The sequence below is a fragment of the Diceros bicornis genome, chromosome 37 (assembly GCF_020826845.1).
Source record: "Diceros bicornis minor isolate mBicDic1 chromosome 37, mDicBic1.mat.cur, whole genome shotgun sequence".
Taxonomy (NCBI): Eukaryota; Metazoa; Chordata; class Mammalia; order Perissodactyla; family Rhinocerotidae; genus Diceros; species Diceros bicornis.
Genome location: NC_080776.1, coordinates 3,470,040 through 3,488,943, shown reverse-complemented (window position 1 = coordinate 3,488,943; position 18,904 = coordinate 3,470,040). Strand labels below are relative to the sequence as shown.

The window sequence follows — 18,904 nt, the reverse complement described above, 5'->3', positions numbered from 1 at the left end:
AAGCCACTAGTTCACAATGCACTTCTGTGACTTTGCTTTTGCAAACATTTTGAACCTTATCTATTAGTCAGAATTGAAAAAACTCAATGTATTTAATAGGTAGCATTACAGATTTGCTATTTATTTTACGAAAGAATGAGCGCTAACTATGAGATTAGCTATGATTATAAGCACAACAGCTGGATAATAAAAATGGAGTTTTAATACTTCATATGATAGTCTAGGTGAAAAACTAACAGTAATAAAGAAACCTTTCTCAAGTTTCTATAATGTCAGCCACTGGGCAATGTTTCTGGAGTGGCAAATCATGTTTTTCTTTCTCTTTCCAGAAAATGTAAAGAAATACTGTGTTGGTCAGGAAATCCACATACTTAAAGTTGTAATAATGGTTCTCAGTATTCACTGAACTTAGGTAAACATTTCAATAAACAATGTTCACCTTTGTATAAATATGGTGAACATTATAACTTATAAATATATGTCATCTTAACTTGCCAAGTAAGTCAAATGTATGGCTTTTATGGCTGAGATTTTTATTTAATAATAATAAAAAATTTATATTTAACACCCGAGTTTTAAATAAAAACATATTATTTTCAAATAATCTCATTTAATATTTTCAAAAGAAATCCTGACTTCTAAGTTTATGGAATCCTTTTCTTGGCTTCATATAGAAGTGGAAAATACTACTCTATAATTCTAAAAACTTAGAATCATTTCTACCCAACCGAAAAAGGATTTGATCTCATAATGTTAAAGATTATTGAATCAAATCTTGAAACATGCATTACCAGTATCATTTGTGGTAATTACTGCAAGCTGGCCCATCAATCAAACCACGTATTTCTGGTGGCTTAACCCAATAAAAGTTTTTCTCTTGTGTCCATTAGTCTAATGCTGGTCAGATGCCACTTCTGCAACCTGGGGCTACTCCATAGGCCACACAGTCACTACAGGAGAGAAAAAGTTGGGGCAAAAGGGGACCACTTCTCCGGGCCTGGAAGTGACCACGTCACATCTGCTCACAATTCATTGGCCACAACTCAATCATATGGTCCCACCTAACGGTAGGGAAGAGTGAAAAACGAAATCTTCTTGTGTGTCCAGGAAGAGGAAACAGACATGGGATTTGCCGAACACTTAGCTTTGTCTCTACTTCAAGACCCTGTAACTTTTGTGTATCACTATTTTTTTTTAATTTTAAAATGATCCAGATACTTTAGCTATATGTCAGAATTAAATTCAACACTTTTTTGGCAAACTGTGTGTGTGTGTGAGAGTGTATATGCACACCAATATCAATATATATATGTATTTATATTTATGAACAAACATTGCAAAAAGGTAAAATACTTTTAACCTATGTTACCAATAGATATTTATTTTTCATATTTTATTGCAGTTCAGTTAAATTGACAAATACAATTATAATATAGATTCAAAACCCCAAATAACTGTGATCTATGTGTTGCTAGGCGTGGAAATTATTTTATTCAGAAAATTTAACTCTGGTGATCTACACAGACATTGTTTATTTCTCATCAGCTTATATTTCTTTAAGAATTCTTTCTTGGTAGCCTCTTCTCATTTGCCTATGAAAAACTTTTCCCAGAAAAAGTGGAGATATTATTATATCGCTTAAAAAAAAAAAGGCTTCAGTGTATCCTATTGTATACCTCATTAATGCATACCAACTTGATTAGTTCCATTTCCTACCCTTTGGCCTTCCCTGGTTCCTTCTGATTCCTATAAGAATATATTTGACCTATGTCTCATTATTTCAGATCTTTGTTGGATGATTTAAGCCAACCTGATAATCTAATTTATTTCAAAGATGATAGTAATAAATTCATTCACTGCCTGAAGAAACATATCGTGTAGCTTACTGCCTAGTGCAGTGTGAGAAATCTTACCACATCCATCCACTTACATACCAGGCCTTTATTGAGTGCTTCTTATTGCATATCATGTGCTATGTAGTGTGTGGAACACAAATGTGAAGGGGAAAAAAAGACCCTTTGCTTAAGGAGTTTATAATTTACTTGAAAAATAAGGTGAGTTCAATTAATTATAATGAAAACAGTCTTGATAAGTATGACAATAGTATAAATAACGTGTAGCCGTAGTTCTGAGAAGGGACAGAATACTCCTCATTGAGGTAATGAGACGAGGCTTCATGAGAAAGGAAACATATGAGATAGACATCAGATGATGGGTATTATTTGACATTTAGAGCATTTCCTAATAAAGGAATACCACGGTCAAAGGCTTAAAGGTGTACAAGTATTTGTCAGGTACCAAGAACAGTTGCATACGTTCAGCTTTGAATAATGGGATGTCTGAACATGGTGATGAAAGATATGGGTCACAAAATTTGGTTCAGATCAATCATAGAAACATTTCCTGAGTGTCAAACCAAGGTTTATAAATGGTACCCTTTAGTAGGCACTGGGTCACTACTGATTTTTTTTTTTTTTCCTCATTGATTACCATAATCTTAGATTTGCCTCATGAACAGGTAGGTAAATCACGGGTATTGGAGAGTACTGAGGTTGAATGGAATATAAGCTAGATGAGGCCCTGCTCTTCACATTCTAAAGTTTCTGCCTCAGGCATAGGTCCTTTAAAAAATAGTAATGGGGAATTAGTTCATCTCAATCCTTATAAAATAATTGGACTTTTAAGTTTGCCATATGACCTTATTTTGGCTGCATGAAAAATACTGAGAAGATTTATTGAGCTAAACTTTTAGAGCATCTGGCCTTTGCTTCTCTTGACTTGGCTTCTGCTCCCTCTAAAGCAGAACATAGGTATGTATCAACCTGGCAGCACTTTCCTCAAACATTCAGTGGTATTATTACTAAATCTACCTGGAGGGATTCCAAATCTAAAGGCAGAGTTCATATTTATGAGATAAAAGGAGTAGACTTTTATCAGGAAAAGTCTATTGGAAGTGACCTCTTGATTCCCACTTGCTTATTAAAACACGAGAAAGCACTAAAGGAAAGAAAGATGCGTTGACAATTGTAAAAATATCATTTGAGAAGGAAAATCTAGCTCATAGTGAGGTTTTCCAATCACTGAGACTGTGATGTTGCTTCGTGATTTGGGGAAATTAATTTTAACTAGAAAATATTAAAGATATTGTGAGAAATATTTACATTTGTAACCATAAAATAAAATTCTGATAACTTCTAGAGTCATTTTCAAAAAAGATATTCTGAAAGTTGTAGATGAAAATACTATCCACATAATTTAGAAAAAGGTCAAATATGAAAAAATACTTTCCAAACCTATTTTCTACTAACCTTTCTACCAAACTTGCATATATAAGCACAGTAAAATGTTGTGTTAACGAAAAAGAGCTGGTATTACTAATGATCAGATCACCTCCCTCTTCCTTCCTTTAACAGATATTAACTTGTTGTCAGACATTATAACAAGGCTGAAAGTCTAAGTCAGCTAGTGCCTCTACCTTCATAGATTTTTCCATTCTATAAACAAATAGGCACTAAATAAGTGAACAAGTTTCAGAATATTAATCACATAATCACATATTATAATAACTGCTCAAGGAAATAAATAGGATATTGGAATATAGAGAGAATTCTGGTTATCAATTGTTGCATAGCAAACCATTGCAAAACTCATTGGCTTAAAACAATTTATAATAATGAAGATTTTTATCTCATTATCTGGGACAGAATATTGGTCAGGACACAGTGGGAATGGCTTGTCTCTGCCCTACGATGCCTAGAGCCCCAGCTGGAATGACTGCTCTCTCTCTCTCTCTCTCTCTTTTTCTCTCTCTCTCTTTTTCTCTCTCTCTCTCCCTCTCAATCTTTCCTTCCTTCTTCCTGAACAAATCCTCTCCATATGGCTAACTTGAGCTTCCTCAAAACATGACAGCCTCAGTGATATCAGACCTCGTACATGATGGTTCAGGGCTCCAAGAGCAGATATTTCAAGAGAAAAAAAGTGGAAAGTTTCAGCCCTCTTAAAGGTTAGGCCAGAAGTGGCATAGTGTCGCTTCTGTCTATTCACTATTAGTCAAAGTGGTCGCAGTACAGCCCAGATTCAAAGGCAAGACTCCTTCTACACTTCTCGATGGGAGGAGTACATGACACAACTCCTCAGCCAACTTAGGAAATTTCTGATACAGAATAATGCCTTAGTCTCTAGGCTATGGTCACTAAACACAAAAAACCTGAAGAAGAAGCAGAAAGAAAGATCAAATTTTTTGATGTGATACATAGAGGCACTTGGTGTTATGGTACCCAATTAAGGATAAAGAAAGAAGCAGTGTGCATACTGCAGAAGCAGAAAACAAAGCAAAGAGTAAGTTATGAATCAGGGAACCATCATAGTGGGGTTGAACATGTAAAAAAATGTGATATTTCTTCCAAAAAGCTTCCATGACTATTTAGAGAGAAACTGGTTTTGGACATTAGAACTGGTGACTCTAGTCCCTTGAATCTCATTGTGTTGACACAGAGACAAAAAATTTGAAATTTCTGGGCCCATGTTTATTTGCATAGCCATAGCTATCTCCAAGTACTTAATCTGATCATCACATTGAATTAAATTGAGTATGTACAATTGAATGCACAAATAGTTTCTAAGGGCAAAAAATCTACACGATAAGCATTACAAGACTTGTTGATATCATTTGATAGCATATCCACCTGCTCTTAATGGATGTGGATCATGCAAATCACCTGACTTTCTCCACACATGAATAAGTGTGAACATGCATGGCTAGGGCTGCATCCAGATTTAATACTTCTTGAAGGTGTGAACTGAGCATACCTGTTGTAAGGCGTGTTCGCTGGTCTACTCTCCTATCTCAGCCTCTGATTTCTCCCTGGCGTCCTGTTTTCTCGGGGTGTGAGTAAAGGGCATTAAGGTAGGTGAGTGGTCAGTGTAATTTCCAGCTGTACAGCTGGACTGCAGTAACAGTAAAAGGGCAAGTAACCTTTTTCAACCACAGAAATTCATGCAGTGATATAATGACAGATCCCAATAGTTTTCTAGGCATTTCTGCTCTCTCTTTTCAGCACCCATTTGAGTTGAATTTCCAGTATTGATCATGTACATTATGTAACAGAATGGATTTTTAAACCACATACTTTCTTCCTTTTTTGCCCACATTTTAAATAATTTTATTATTGCAAAAACAAAAGTGCTAATGGCTTGTTGAATGGCTGTCTCAACCTTTGTATAAGACCTTCAAAAAACAGAAAGGTGGATACAAATTATATAAATTGAACTAATTTCTTCTCCGAATGAAAGTTTTAAGACAGAAGTTAGGCTCTCGAGAATTCTTTTAACTGACGATTAGTGTTTCTGTCTGATATGATAGTTCAGTAGAAAAGGATCAAAATGTGACAATGTGAATAATCTATAATGCTTTACAGAAAAATTTTTCAACTCAGCATCACTTCTAGCTATGGAAATAGAATAGGACTAGGCAAGCTATGGCCCAGGGATCAAATCTGCCTATTTTTGTAAATAAAGTCGATTTTTTAATTGTAATTTACTTTAAAAAATTAATTTATTTTTATTGAGGTACAATTGACATACAACGTTACATTAGCTTAAGATGGACAAAATAATGATTCGCTATTTACGTATATTATGAAATGATCACCACAATAAATCTAGTTAACATCCATTACCATACATAGTGACAGAATTTTGTTTTTCTTGTGATTTAAGGTTTACCCTCTTAGTAACTTTCAAATATGCAATACAGTATTATTAACTATAGTTGCCATGCTGTACAGTACATCCCCATGACTTATTTTATAACTGAAACTTTGTACCTTTTGACTCCCTTCACCTATTTAACTCACTCCCCACCCCCTACCTCTGGCAACCACCAATCTGTTCTCTGTATTTATGAGCTTGCCTTTTTTTTTTTTTTTAGATTCCACATATAAGTGAGATCATATGGTATTTATCTTTCTCTGTCTGACTTTTTTCACTTAGCATAATGCCCTTGAGGTCCATCCACGTTGTCACAAATGGCAAGATTTCATTCTTTCTTATGGCTCGGAAATATTCCTTTGTGTATATATACCACATTTTCTTTATCCATTTATTCGTCAGTAGACACTTAGGTTGTTTCCATATCTTGGCTGATGTAAATAATGCTGCAATGAACATATGGGTGCATATATCTTTTCAAGTTAGTCTTTTCATTTTCTTCAGATAAATACCCAGAAGCGGATCATATGTTATTTCTATTTTTAATTTTTTGAGAATCCTTCATACTGTTTTTCATAGTGGCTGCATCAATTTACATTCCCACCAGCAGTGCACAGGAATTCCCTTTTCTCCACATCCTTGCAAACACTTGTTATTTTTTGTCTTTTTGGTGATAGCCATTCTAACAGCTGTTAGGTGATATCTCATCGTGGTTTTGATGTGCATTTTCCTGATGATTAGTGATGTTGAGCATGTACCTGTTGGCCGTCTGTATGTCTTCTTTGGGAAAATGTCTGTTCAGGTCCTCTGCCCCTTTTTTCATTGGATTGTTTGCTTTTTGCTATTAAGTTATACGAGTTCTTTGTATATTTAGGATATTAACCTTTTATCAGATATAAGATTTGCAAATATTCTTCTCCCATTCAGTAGGTTGTCTTTTCATTTTGTTGATGGTTTTCTTGCCGTGCAGGAGCTTTTTAGTTTGCTGTAGTCCTACTTGTCTATTTTTGCTTTTGTTTCCTTTGCTTTTGGTGTCAAATTCAAAAAAATCATTGCCAAGACCTATGTCAAGGAGATTAATACCTATCTTTTCTTTTAGGAATTTTATGGTTTCATGTCTCACATGTAAGTCTTTAATCTATTTTGAGTTAATCTTTGTGTATGGTGTAAGACAGTGGTTCAGTTTCATTCTTGTGCGTGTTGCTGACCAGTTTTCCTAACACCATTTATTGAAAAGACTATCTTTTCACCACTTTATATTCTTGGCTCCTTTGTTTAAATTAATTGACCTTACTTGTGTTTATTTATTTCTGGGCTTTCTTTTCTGTTCTCTTGATTTACATATCTGTTTTTATGCCAATACCATACTGTTTTGATTACTATGAGTTTGTAATATGGTTGGAAATCAGGGAGCATGATGTTTCCAGCTTTGTTCTGCTTTCTGAAGGTTGCTTTGGCTATTCAGAGTCTTTTGTGGTTCCACACAAATTTTAGAATTGTTTGTTCTATTTCTGTGAAAAATGCCTTTGGAATTTTGATAGAGGTTGCAATAAATTTATAGATTGCTTTGGGTAGTATGGATGTTTTAACAATATTACTTCTTCCAATCCATGAACATGGAATATCTTTCCATTTATTTGTGTCTTCTTCATCTTATTTCATCAGTGTCTTATAGTTTATAGTGTACAGGTCTTTCCTTTTCTTGGTTAAATTTATTACCAGGTATTTTATTCTTTTTCACGTGATTTTAAATAAGATTGTTTTCTTAATTTCTCTTTCTAATAGTTATTAGTGTATAGAAACACAATGGATTTCTTTATATTGATTTTGCACCCTGAAATTTGACTGAATTCATTTATTAGCTCTAACAAACAGTTTTTGGTGGAGTCTTTTAGGGTTTTCTATATGTAGTATCATGTCATCTGCAAATAGTGACAGTTTTACTTTTTCCTTTCCCATTTGGATGCATTTTATTTCTTTTTCTTGCCTAATTGCTGTGGCTATGACTCCCAACACTGTGTTGACTGGAAATACCAAGAGTGGGCATCATTGTCTTATTCACCATCTTAGAGGAAAAGCTTTCAGCTTCTCACCATTGAATATGATGTTATCTGTGGGCTTCTCATATATAGCCTTTATTATGTTGAGTTACATACCCTCTATACTCCCTTTGTTGAGAGTTTTTATCATAAATGGCTTTTGAATTTTGTCAGATGCTTTTTATGCATTTATTGAAATGATCATATGATTTTTATCCTTCATTTGTTAATGTGGTTTATCATGTTGATTGATTTGCAGATGTTGTATCATCCTTGCTTCTCTGGAATAAATCCTACTTGATCATGGTGAATGATCCTTTTAATGTATTGTGATCATGGTATATGATTTTTTAAATGTATTGTTGAATTTGGTTTTCTAATATTTTGTTGAGGATTTTTGCATCTATGTTCATCAAGGATATTGGCCTGTAATTTTGTTTTCTTGTGGTGTCCTTTTCTGGCTTTGGTGTCAGGGTGATGCTGGGCTTGTAAAATAAGCTTGGAAATGTCACTCGTCTTCTACTTTTTGGAAGAGTTTCAGAAGGATTGGTGTTAATTCTTTTTTGAAAGTTTGGTAGAATTTATCAGTGAAGCCATCTGGTCCTGGACTTTTGTTTGGAGGGAGTTTTTAAATTGCTGATTCAATCTCCTTGCTAGTAATCAATCTGTTCAGATTTTCTGTTTCTTCATCATTAAGTCTTGGAAGGTTGGATGTTTCTACAAATTCATCCATTTCTTCTAGATTGTCCAATTTGTTGGCATATAATTTTTCATAGTAGTCTCTTATGATTCTTTGTATTTCTGTGGTATAAATTGTAATGTCTCCTCTTTAATTTCTGATTCTTTTTATTTGAGTCCTCTCTCTTTTTTTCTTGGTGAGTCTAGCTAAAAGCTTGTCACTTTGTTTATCTTTTCAAAGAAGCAGCTCTTGGTTTCATTGATCTTTTCCATTGTCATTTTAGTCTCTATTTCATTTATTTCTGCTCTGATCTTTGTTATTTCTTTCCTTCTACTAACTTTGGCCTTTGTTTTTTCTTCTTTTTCTAGTTCTACACCTTCAGGTATAAAGTTAGGTTGTTTGTTTGAAATTTTTCTTGTTTCTTGAAGTAGGCATTTATTGCTATGAACTTCCCTCTTAAAACTGCTTTTGCTGCATCTTGTAAATTTTGGAATGTTGTATTTCCATTTTCATTTGTCTCAAGTAATTTTTTTATTTTGCTTTCAATTTCTTCATTGACCCATTGGTTGTTCAGTTTTGTAAATAAAGTTTTATTGGAACACAGCCACACTCATGTTTATGTATTATCTGGAAGTGTTTTAGTGCTATAATAGAGAATTCAGTAGTTGTGTCAGAGACTATATGGCCTACAAAGCTTAAAATATTTGATTTACTATCTGACCTTTGCAAAAAAGTTTCCTCACCCCCAAAATAGAGAATGAAATGCATATGTGAATTAACTCAAATAATGATAATACTTTATTATTTGATATACAACTCTTTAATTTGGTGTGTCCCTGCATATTTGCCAGAAATGCTACATGGATATTTATATTTGACTGTAATGTACCACGGCATGTAGTACAGGGCATAGTAAAATTAATGTTTCAAAGAGCTACAAAGAGCTTTACATGACTTTGGTCCTAATGAGATCTTGATTTCTGTAACATTAAATTTTATCCCGTTGTTCTCAAAATATCTTTTTTTTTTTTTTTTTTTTTGTGAGGAGTTCAGCACTGTGCTAACATCTGCCAATCCTCCTCTTTTTGTTAAGGAAGACTGGCCCTGGGCTAACATCCGTGCCCATCTTCCTCCACTTTATATGGGACGCCACCACACATGGCTTGCCAAGCAGTGTGTCAGTGCGCGCCCAGGATCTGAACCGGCGAACCCCAGGCCGCTGCAGCAGAGCGCACACACTTAACCGCTTGCACCACTGGGCCAGCCCCTGAAAATAAGTCTTTTTATCTTATTAAATCAGAGGATCAAAGATGGAAGTATAATCAAAACAATTTCTTTTCTTGCAAATTTCAAGATATTGTGCCAAGAATTACAGTGAAATTCCTTGGCTAGATGATAACCTTAGGCATACTTTTCTGCCCACTCCCTAGCACCATCTGTTGTAAGATAACATTTATGGTTTTCACCCTCCTCTAGAGCATGCTAACTAGCAATTGCATTCAACAGTTGATATGGTGGTGATATTTAAGCCCTATCTGCTGGAAAGATTTTTTTACTTTGGGCATAGCACCCTGTTGATATTCAGATAATTGTAAATAATGATTACTCTCTTTTCACATGGTTATCCCGAAATATATTCCCAACCTACTAACAATTCTCTAAGATGATAATTAAATTGCTTTTGGGCTGTATAATTATTCCCTGTACCAGATCTAATGGTGCCAGGTATAGAAATGAGAATGTTGTGTTTTCTTTTTTTTTTTTGGAGGGGTTGCACTTTATTTAAGTATATCAATAAAAATATCTTATTCAAATCCTGAATTTCTCTACTAAAGAAGACACCTGAAATGTATACATTGAAATAAGCTAATGCAACCTGGCAACCTAGAACTATTCAAATAGGGGTTACTAAAGTTTTGTTTTTGTTTTTAACTTGTATATAAAATCTGGGATCTTTTTTACCTATGAGCCTGCCTCTATTATTATGCATCAGTATGCAGTAATATTTTCTAAATTTGTACTTGGAATATGGTAAATGGGTAATTTTCATGGGGAATTATTTTCTTTTTCTTGATATCCTTTTTTCCCACGTTCTGATTTCACAAACATTATGGTTTATTGAAATGCGTGTTCACAAAGCAGCTCTTCGATTTAGCTTTTCCCATTTGATTAAGGCTTGTTGAGCGAGAGGCAACCAAATTTGGTGGTGTGTAATATTTTGGCATTTTTATACTCTGTGTGTGCACAGCTGTAATTTAGAATATCTCTGCCTAGCATTTAATCATCTACACTGAATATTTAGGCATTTGTTTATCTGCTAAATCTAGATTTCGAAGCTCACAAACTTCTGGTATATACTAGGTACAAAACCATATATTAGTATAGATTCTTTTCATTAAGTTTGACTGAAATAAATCAAAATTAAGAACATTCTGGGAATAATACCTGATGTTATGTGGACAAAACTGAATATAATCTCTCATTGATGTTTTGTTTGTTTTTACCTTTTTTTAATCTAGAAGCCTAATTTCTACTTAGGTCTCCTGTAGCTGCAGTTTTTAATTTCAAACTTAGTTGGCAGGCATTCTCTTTCTTTTTAAATCTTTTATTAGCCTGAAGAACTGTTCCGAGAATATTTCACTAACAATAATCCTGTCACCGATTTTACTCTTTAGTTGAAACTTGAGGGTTTTTCTTTTCAGCACTTCGTCCGTAGGATGGTCTCCCAGTGAGGGAGCCGTGCAGTTCCGTTTGGAAACGTTCTTCTCAGCAGCAGTAGTGAAAGATCAGTAGTTTCAGTAGGTAACTGCCTTGAGATCTCACTTGAAAAAATCGAAAGTCTCTTTAGAACCCGCTAAGGAAGGCCCAGGAAAGAAGCAGCAAGTTAAGTTGAAACTGCTGCCTGGGTTCTCTTTTGCCAAAACAGTTCTTGTTTGATTTTTGATGGAGACTTTCCTGATAGAACAAGTTTCCATTCAAAAGCAAAGCTCTTCTGCCTCGAAACAGAAATCTCTGATTAAAAATCCTTCCCTTTGGATGCTTATATCTTATTCTTAAAGAAAAGGTAATTGAGATAAGAAGTCTTTTTAAATGCCTCATGTAGCAATATGCCTCCTCCTAGTCCTAGTTTCCAGAAAAAAAGTGAAAGTAATTTCATCTCTAGGCACAAAGTTAAGAGCACAGGAAGAGAGAAGGAGAGACAGCATAAGAGAGGGGTGCGTGCCGTTGAAACAGAGGCTCTAAGTCACTCAAACCGTGATATGATTTTTTTTAAGCACTGGTGTTCTCTTAAACGGTACTGGGGTTCAAAATGAAAATTGCTTTTGCAGCAGAGTACACCATCATGTCTGCGGGGACGGATCAGCAGAGAGGCTCTCTGTGTCCTATATACTATATGCTGCTTCGGTGGTTACAGTAACACATAGGACATGGAGAAGTGAAAACTTTGATTCGTAAAAGAACCCCATGTGACTCTTTGCTGACTTTATATTTAAAATGTGTTTGATCATTTACCACCTACTTTTAAACTAATTCACAGAGACAGAATAAGTGATGGATTAGATACAGTCTATTGGTTGGCAGTTTAAGCAGGGAAGTGTTTTCTTGCATCGTGGAGTATGTTTTACAAATTTAGTTTCCAGTCTTCCTTTCCTGTCTTTTAAGTTGTATTAATAAGTCTGGGGATCTACTCATTATAGTTTTTATGCTGAGTGGGACTCAGAGGATGAAGTCATTTTTGAGCAATGAAGAGAGGAACTGAAATATATAATTATATTTAAAGAAACATTAGAGACCCCAAAGACAATGAGATAGACTCCACTTCTCTCTTACTCTACCTGGCAAGTAAGCTGCTTAGGATAGGACCCATAAATGTATTCCTTAGTACAGGCATTCTCTGTTTTACTACTATTAAATTAAATCTAGAAAAAATTCAATAACTGATACTAACTCAGATTACTTTGTTTAGAATCCTTGTCTAAGATTTATATTGATTAATTTATTTACGTATCACATGATATTTGTCTTCCTAGTAGAAAAGTGATTACAGTTGTAGATCTGTATTCACAATTGATATGCAAAATAATTTTAAACCGAGAATAAGGAAATGCATTACTAAACTGATAGGGAAGAGAAAGCCAAAAATAAGTCATAGTCTTTTTTTAATACAAAACTAGTATGAGGGGGAAAATGTTTCAAATAGCTAACTCTTGTGATGGAATCCTCTACTTGGAACGACATCAGAACATTTTCGTTATACAAGAACATTGGGTTGAGCTTTCAACAGAGTTCTTTTGACTAACACAGGTAGTGGGAAATGCCTTGCTTGATCATCAAGACTAGCGCAAGACACGGTAAGGCCTGAATCCCTGCCCCAATGTCTTTCCTAAATATGGACATGCTGAAATCACCTCCTATGTCTTGTTACATCCTGGTAGTTAGAATGAGAGGGCAAGGGGAAGCCATGTTTCAAGGCATATATCTGTACTCTGAAATATAATAAAAGCCCTTACTAAATCTATTTACCAAAAATATATGTGAATATGTTATACTGTTCTGTCACAAGCATTTTTCTAGTGAAATTATCTTAAAAATGATGTTGACCTCAGGTTTGTGCCTATTAACTTGCATATTATTATTTTTATTATTATGGAAAGCAACATTTTTTTTTGTTTGTTTACTGCAGTAACATTGGTTTATAACATTGTATAAATTTCAGGTGTACATCATTATACTTCTATTTCTGCATAGATTACATCGGGTTCACCCAAATACTAATTACAACCCATCACCACACACATGTGCCAAATTATCCCTTTCGCCCTCCTCCCTCCCCCCTTCCCCTCTGGTAACCACCAATCCAATCTCTGTCACTATGTGTTTGTTTATTGTTGTTATTATCTACTACTTAATGAAGGACGTCCCATGGTATTTGACCTTCTCCCTCTGACTTATTTCACTTTGCTTAATACCCTCAATGTCCATCCATGTTGTCAGAAATGGCTGGATTTCATCGTTTCTTATGGCTGAGTAGTATTCCATTGTGTATATATACCACGTCTTCTTTATCCATTCGCCCCTTGATGGGCACTTAGGTTGCTTCCAAATCTGGGCTATTGTAAATAACGTTGCTATGAACACAGGGGTGCATGTATCTTTATGCATTGGTGTTTTCAAGTTCTTTGGATAAATACCCAACAGTGGAATAGCTGGATCATATGGTAGTTCTATCCTTGATGTTTTGAGGAATCTCCGTACTGTTTTCCATAGTGGCTGCACCAGTTTGCACTCTCACCAGCAGAGTATGAGAGTTCCCTTCTCTCCACATCCTCTCCAACACATGTTGTTTCCTGTCTTGTTAATTATAGCCATTCTGACGGACATGAGGTGATATTTCATTGTAGTTTTAATTTGCATTTCCCTGATAGTTAATGATTTTGGACATCTTTTCATGTGTCTGTTGGCCATCTGTATATCTTCTTTGGAGAAATGTCTGTTCAGGTCTTTTGCCCACTTTTTAATTGAGTTGGTAGTTTTTTTGTTGTTGAGATGCATGAGGTCTTTATATATTTTGGAGATTAACCCCTATCAGATGTATGGTTTGCAAATGTCTTCTCCAAATTGTTAGGTTGTATTTTCGTTTTGATGGTTTCCTTTGCGGTGCAGAAGCTTTTTAGTTTCATGTAGTCCCATTTGTTTATTTTTTCTATTGTTTCTCTTGCCGGGTCAGACATGGTGCTTGAAAATATGTTGCTAAGACCGATGTCAAATAGCGTACTGCCTATGTTTTCTTCTAGAAGTTTCAAAGTTTCAGGACTTACATTCAAGTCTTTAATCCATTTTGAGTTAATTTTTGTGTATGGTGTAAGGTAAGGGTCTACTTTCATTTTTTTGCATGTGGCTATCCAGTTTTCCCAACACCATTTGTTGAACAAACTTTCTTTTCTCCATTGTATGTTCTTGGCTCCTTTGTCAAAGATTAGCTGTCCATAGATGTGTGGGTTTATTTCTGGGCCTTCGATTCTATTCCATTGATCTGTGTGTCTCTTTTTGTGCCAGTACCATGCTGTTTTGGTTACTATAGCTTTGTAGTATATTTTGAAATCAGGGAGTGTGATACCTCCAGCTTTATTCTTTTTACTCAGGATTCCTTTACCTATTAGGGGTCTTTTGTTGTTCCATATAAATTTTAGGATTCTTTGTTCGATTTCTGTGAAAAGTGTTGATGGAACTTTGATAGGGATTGCATTGAATCTGTAGATTGCTTTAGGGAGTATGGACATCTTAACTATGTTAATTCTTCCAATCCAAGAGCATGGAATATCTTTCTATTTCTTTGTGTCTTCTTCAATTTCTTTCAGCAATATTTTATAGTTTTTGGTGTAAAAATCTTTCACCTCTTTGGTTAAGTTTATTCCTAGGTATTTTATTCTTTTTGCTGCAATTGTAAATGGGATGGTATTCTTAATTTCTCTTTCTGCTACTTTGTTGTTAGTATATAGAAATGCAACTGATTTTTGTATGTTGATTTTGTATCCTGCAACTTTACTGTATTTGTTTATTACTTCTAGATGTTTTCTGGTGGATTCTTTAGGGTTTTCTATACATAAAATCATGTCATCTGCAAATAGTGACAGTTTCACTTCTTCATTTCCAATTTGGATCCCTTTTATTTCTTTCTCTTGCCTGATTGCTCTGGCTAGGACTTCCAATACTATGTTAAATAGGAGTGGTGACAGTGGGCATCCTTGTCTGGTTCCTGTTCTTAGAGGCATAGCTTTCAGTTTGTCACCATTGAGGATGATATTAGCTGTGGGTTTGTCATATATGGCCTTTATTCTGTTGAGGTACTTTCCTTCTATACCCATTTTCTTCAGAGTTTTTATCATAAATGGATGCTGTATCTTGTCAAATGCTTTCTCTGCATCTATTGAGATGATCATGTGATTTTTATTCTTCATTTTATTAATGTGGTGTATTATGTTGATTGATTTGCGAATGTTGAACCATCCCTGCATACCTCAAATAAATCCCAGTTGATCATGGTGTATAATCTTTTTAACGTATTGTTGTGTGCAATTTGTTAGTATCTTGTTGAGGATTTCTGCATCGATGTTCATCACTGATATTGGCCTGTAATTTTCTTTTTTTGTTTGTCCATGTCTGGTTTTGGTATCAGGGTAATGTCGGCTTTGTAGAATGAGTTAGGGATCTTGCTCCCCTCCTCAATTTTTTGGAAGAGTTTGAGAAGCATAGGTATTAAGTCTTCTTTGAATGTTTGGTAGAATTCACCAGGGAAGCCGTCTGGTCCTAGACTTTTATTTTTGGGGAAGTTTTTGATTACTGTTTCGATCTCCTTACTGGTGATTGGTCTATTCAAATTCTCTACATCTTCTTGATCCACTTTTGGAAAGTTGTATGATTCTAAGAATTTATCCATTTCTTCCAGATTGTTGAATTGGTTGGCATATAGCTTTTCATAGTATTCTCTTACAATCTTTTGTATTTCTGAGGTGTCTGTTGTAATTTCTCCTCTTTCATTTCTGATTTTACTTATTTGTGCCTTCTCTCTTTTTTTCTTGGTGAGTCCAGCTAAAGGTTTGTCAATTTTGTTGATCTTTTCAAAGAACCAACTCTTGGTTTTATTAATTTTTTCTATTGTTTTTTTGGTCTCTATTTCATTTATTTCTGCTCTGATTTTTATTATTTCCCTTCTTCTACTGATTTGGGGCTTTGTTTGTTCTTCTTTTTCCAGTTCCTTTAGGTGCATTGTTAGATTGTTTATTTGAGATTTTTCTTGTTTGTTGAGATAGGCCTGTATTGCTATAAACGTCCCTCTTAGAACCACTTTTGCTGTATCCCATAAATTCTGGCATGTCGTATTTTCATTTTCATTTGTCTCCAGGTATTTTTTGATTTCTCCTTTGATATCTTTGTTGACCCAGTCATTGTTCAGTAGCATTTTGTTTAATCTCCACATATTTGTGGCTTTTCTGATTTTCTTCCTATAGTTGATTTCTAGTTTCATACCGTTGTTGTCAGAAAAGATGCTTAGTATTATTTCAATCTCCTTAAATTTATGGAGACTTGTTTTGTGGCCTAATATGTGATCAATCCTGGAGAATGTTCCATGTGCATTTGAAAAGAATGTGTGTTCTTCGGTTTTTGGATGGAATGCTCTGTGTTTATCTACTAGGTACATCTGTTCTAGTGTGTCATTTAAGGCCAATATTTCCTTATTGATCTTCTGTTTGGATGATCTATCCGTTGGTGTAACTGGAGTGTTAAAGTCCCCTACTATTATTGTGTTACTGTCTATTTCTCTTTTTATGTCTGTTAATAATTGCTTTATGTATTTAGGTGCACCTATGTTGGGTGCGTAGATATTTACAAGTGTTATATCCTCTTGTTGGATTGTTCCCTTGATCATTATGTAATGCTCTTCTTTGTCTCTTTTTACAGTTTTTGTTTTACAGTCTATTTTGTCTGATATGAGTACTGCTACCACAGCTTTCTTTTCATTGCCATTTGCGTGAAGTATCTTTTTCCATCCCTTCACTTTCAGTTTGTGAGTGTCTTTAGGTCTGAAGTGTGTCTCTTGTATGCAGCATATATATGGGTCTTGTTGTTTTATCCAATCAGCCACCCTATGCCTTTTAATTGGAGCATTTAGTCCATTGACATTTAAAGTAGCTACTGATAAGTATGTTGTTACTGCCATTTTTTAACTTTTTTTTTCTCAGTGTTTTAGTAGTCCCTCTCTTCCTTTCTCCTTCTATACAGAATTGATGGTCTCTTTAGTTTGACCTCTGTCTGAAAGCTCTACTCTTTAACTCCCCTCCTCCTTTCTTTTATGTTTTTGATATCATATCTAACCTCTTTTTGGTGCATTTGTATCCATTACCCTCTCATCATGGAAATAGATCATTTTTCCTATTTGTGGTCTTCTCTTTTCCCCTTAAATCAGTCCCTTTAACATTTCTTGTAGCACTGGTTTCTTGGTGACAAACTCCTTTAATTTTTGCTTGTTTGGGAAATTTTTGATCTCTCCTTCCATTTTGAATGATAACCTTGCTGGGTAGAGTATTCTTGGCTGTAAGTTTTTTCCTTTTAGCACTTTAAATATATCGTGCCATTCTCTTCTAGCCTGTAAAGTTTCTGCTGAGAAGTCAGCTGATAGCCTTATGGGGTTTCCTTTGTATGTAACTTGACTTTCTCTTGTCGCTTTTAGGATTCTCTCTTTATCTTTATTTCTGGACATTTTGATTATGATGTGTCTTGGTGTGGGCCTCTTTGGGTTTATCTTGTTTGGGGCTCTCTGTGCTTCCTGTACCTGGATGTCTGCTTCCTTCCTTAGGTTAGGGAAATTTTCAGCTATTATTTCTTGAAATAGATTCTCTGCCCCTTTGTCTCACTCTTCTCCTTCCGGGACAGATATAACATGGATGTTAGTGTGCTTGATGTTGTCTCAGAGGTCCCTTAGACTGTCCTCACTCTTTTTAATTCTTTTCTCTTTTACCTGTTCAGCTTGGGTAATTTCTTCTAGTCTTTTGTCCAGCTCGCAGATCCGTTCTTCTGTATCCTCTACTCTGCTTTTGAGTCCCTCTAGTGAATTTTTCATTTCCAGTATTGTATTCTTCATTTCTGATTGGTTTTTTTTTATATCTTCCATTTCTTAGTTGGCATTCTCACTGAGTTCATCTTCTCCTCAGATCAGTGAGCATCCTTAACACTCTTAGTTTGAACTCTCTGTCGGGTAGGTTGCTCATTTCTGTTTCACTTAGTTCCTTTTCTGGGGTTTTGTCCTGTTCCCTTGCTTGGAATGTATTCCTTTGCCTCCTCATTTTGCCTGTTTCCCTGTGCTTGTGTCTACGTATTAGTTAGGTCAGCTATGTCTCCTATTCTTGGATAGGTGACCTTATGTAAGTGATGGCTTAGGAGGCCTGCCATGTGCTTCCCTCAGTTCTCATTGTTCCAGGGGTGACTCCTATGTGGGCTACGTGTGCCCTCTGTTGTGGCCTGTTTGCTCTCCATGTAGGCACTCAGCGATGCCGAGTTATGCTCCTGGCCAGCTGTTGTAATGCTCAGCTGCTTGTAGTTGTTGTGGGCCCTTCAGTCTCTTTATCAGGTGTGGGGAGCCCCAGCACAGTTGGCTACAAGTTCTAATACCACATTTGTGTTGCAGTATTTCTTTTAAGTGAGTAGGCCCCCTGCGTGGCAGGTTGTTAGGCTCAGGGGTTTACAATTACTATCAACCTCCAGCCTTTAGGTCTCTTGTCAGCTCTCTGAGGATTGCAGCTGGGTGGGGCTGGCCTCAGGCACAGGAGCACCCAATTGTTTCAGGCTTTGGAAGGTGGGACAAACCCCCTATGTGGGTCTTTGAGAAACACAAGTCTTCTGCAGCTGAGAAGCCCTGCCTCCCACGGGTCCACACACACAGTCAACACAATCCTGCCCCGTGTGCATGCCCCGACCTCCT

General features: G+C 35.6%; 1 protein-coding gene across 1 annotated transcript in view; it reads left to right on the top strand.

Moving 5' to 3' along the window:
- Positions 1 to 18,904, top strand: part of ERBB4 (erb-b2 receptor tyrosine kinase 4) — a 1,098,037-nt gene that overhangs the window by 260,317 nt on the left and 818,816 nt on the right. The window lies entirely within an intron of this gene.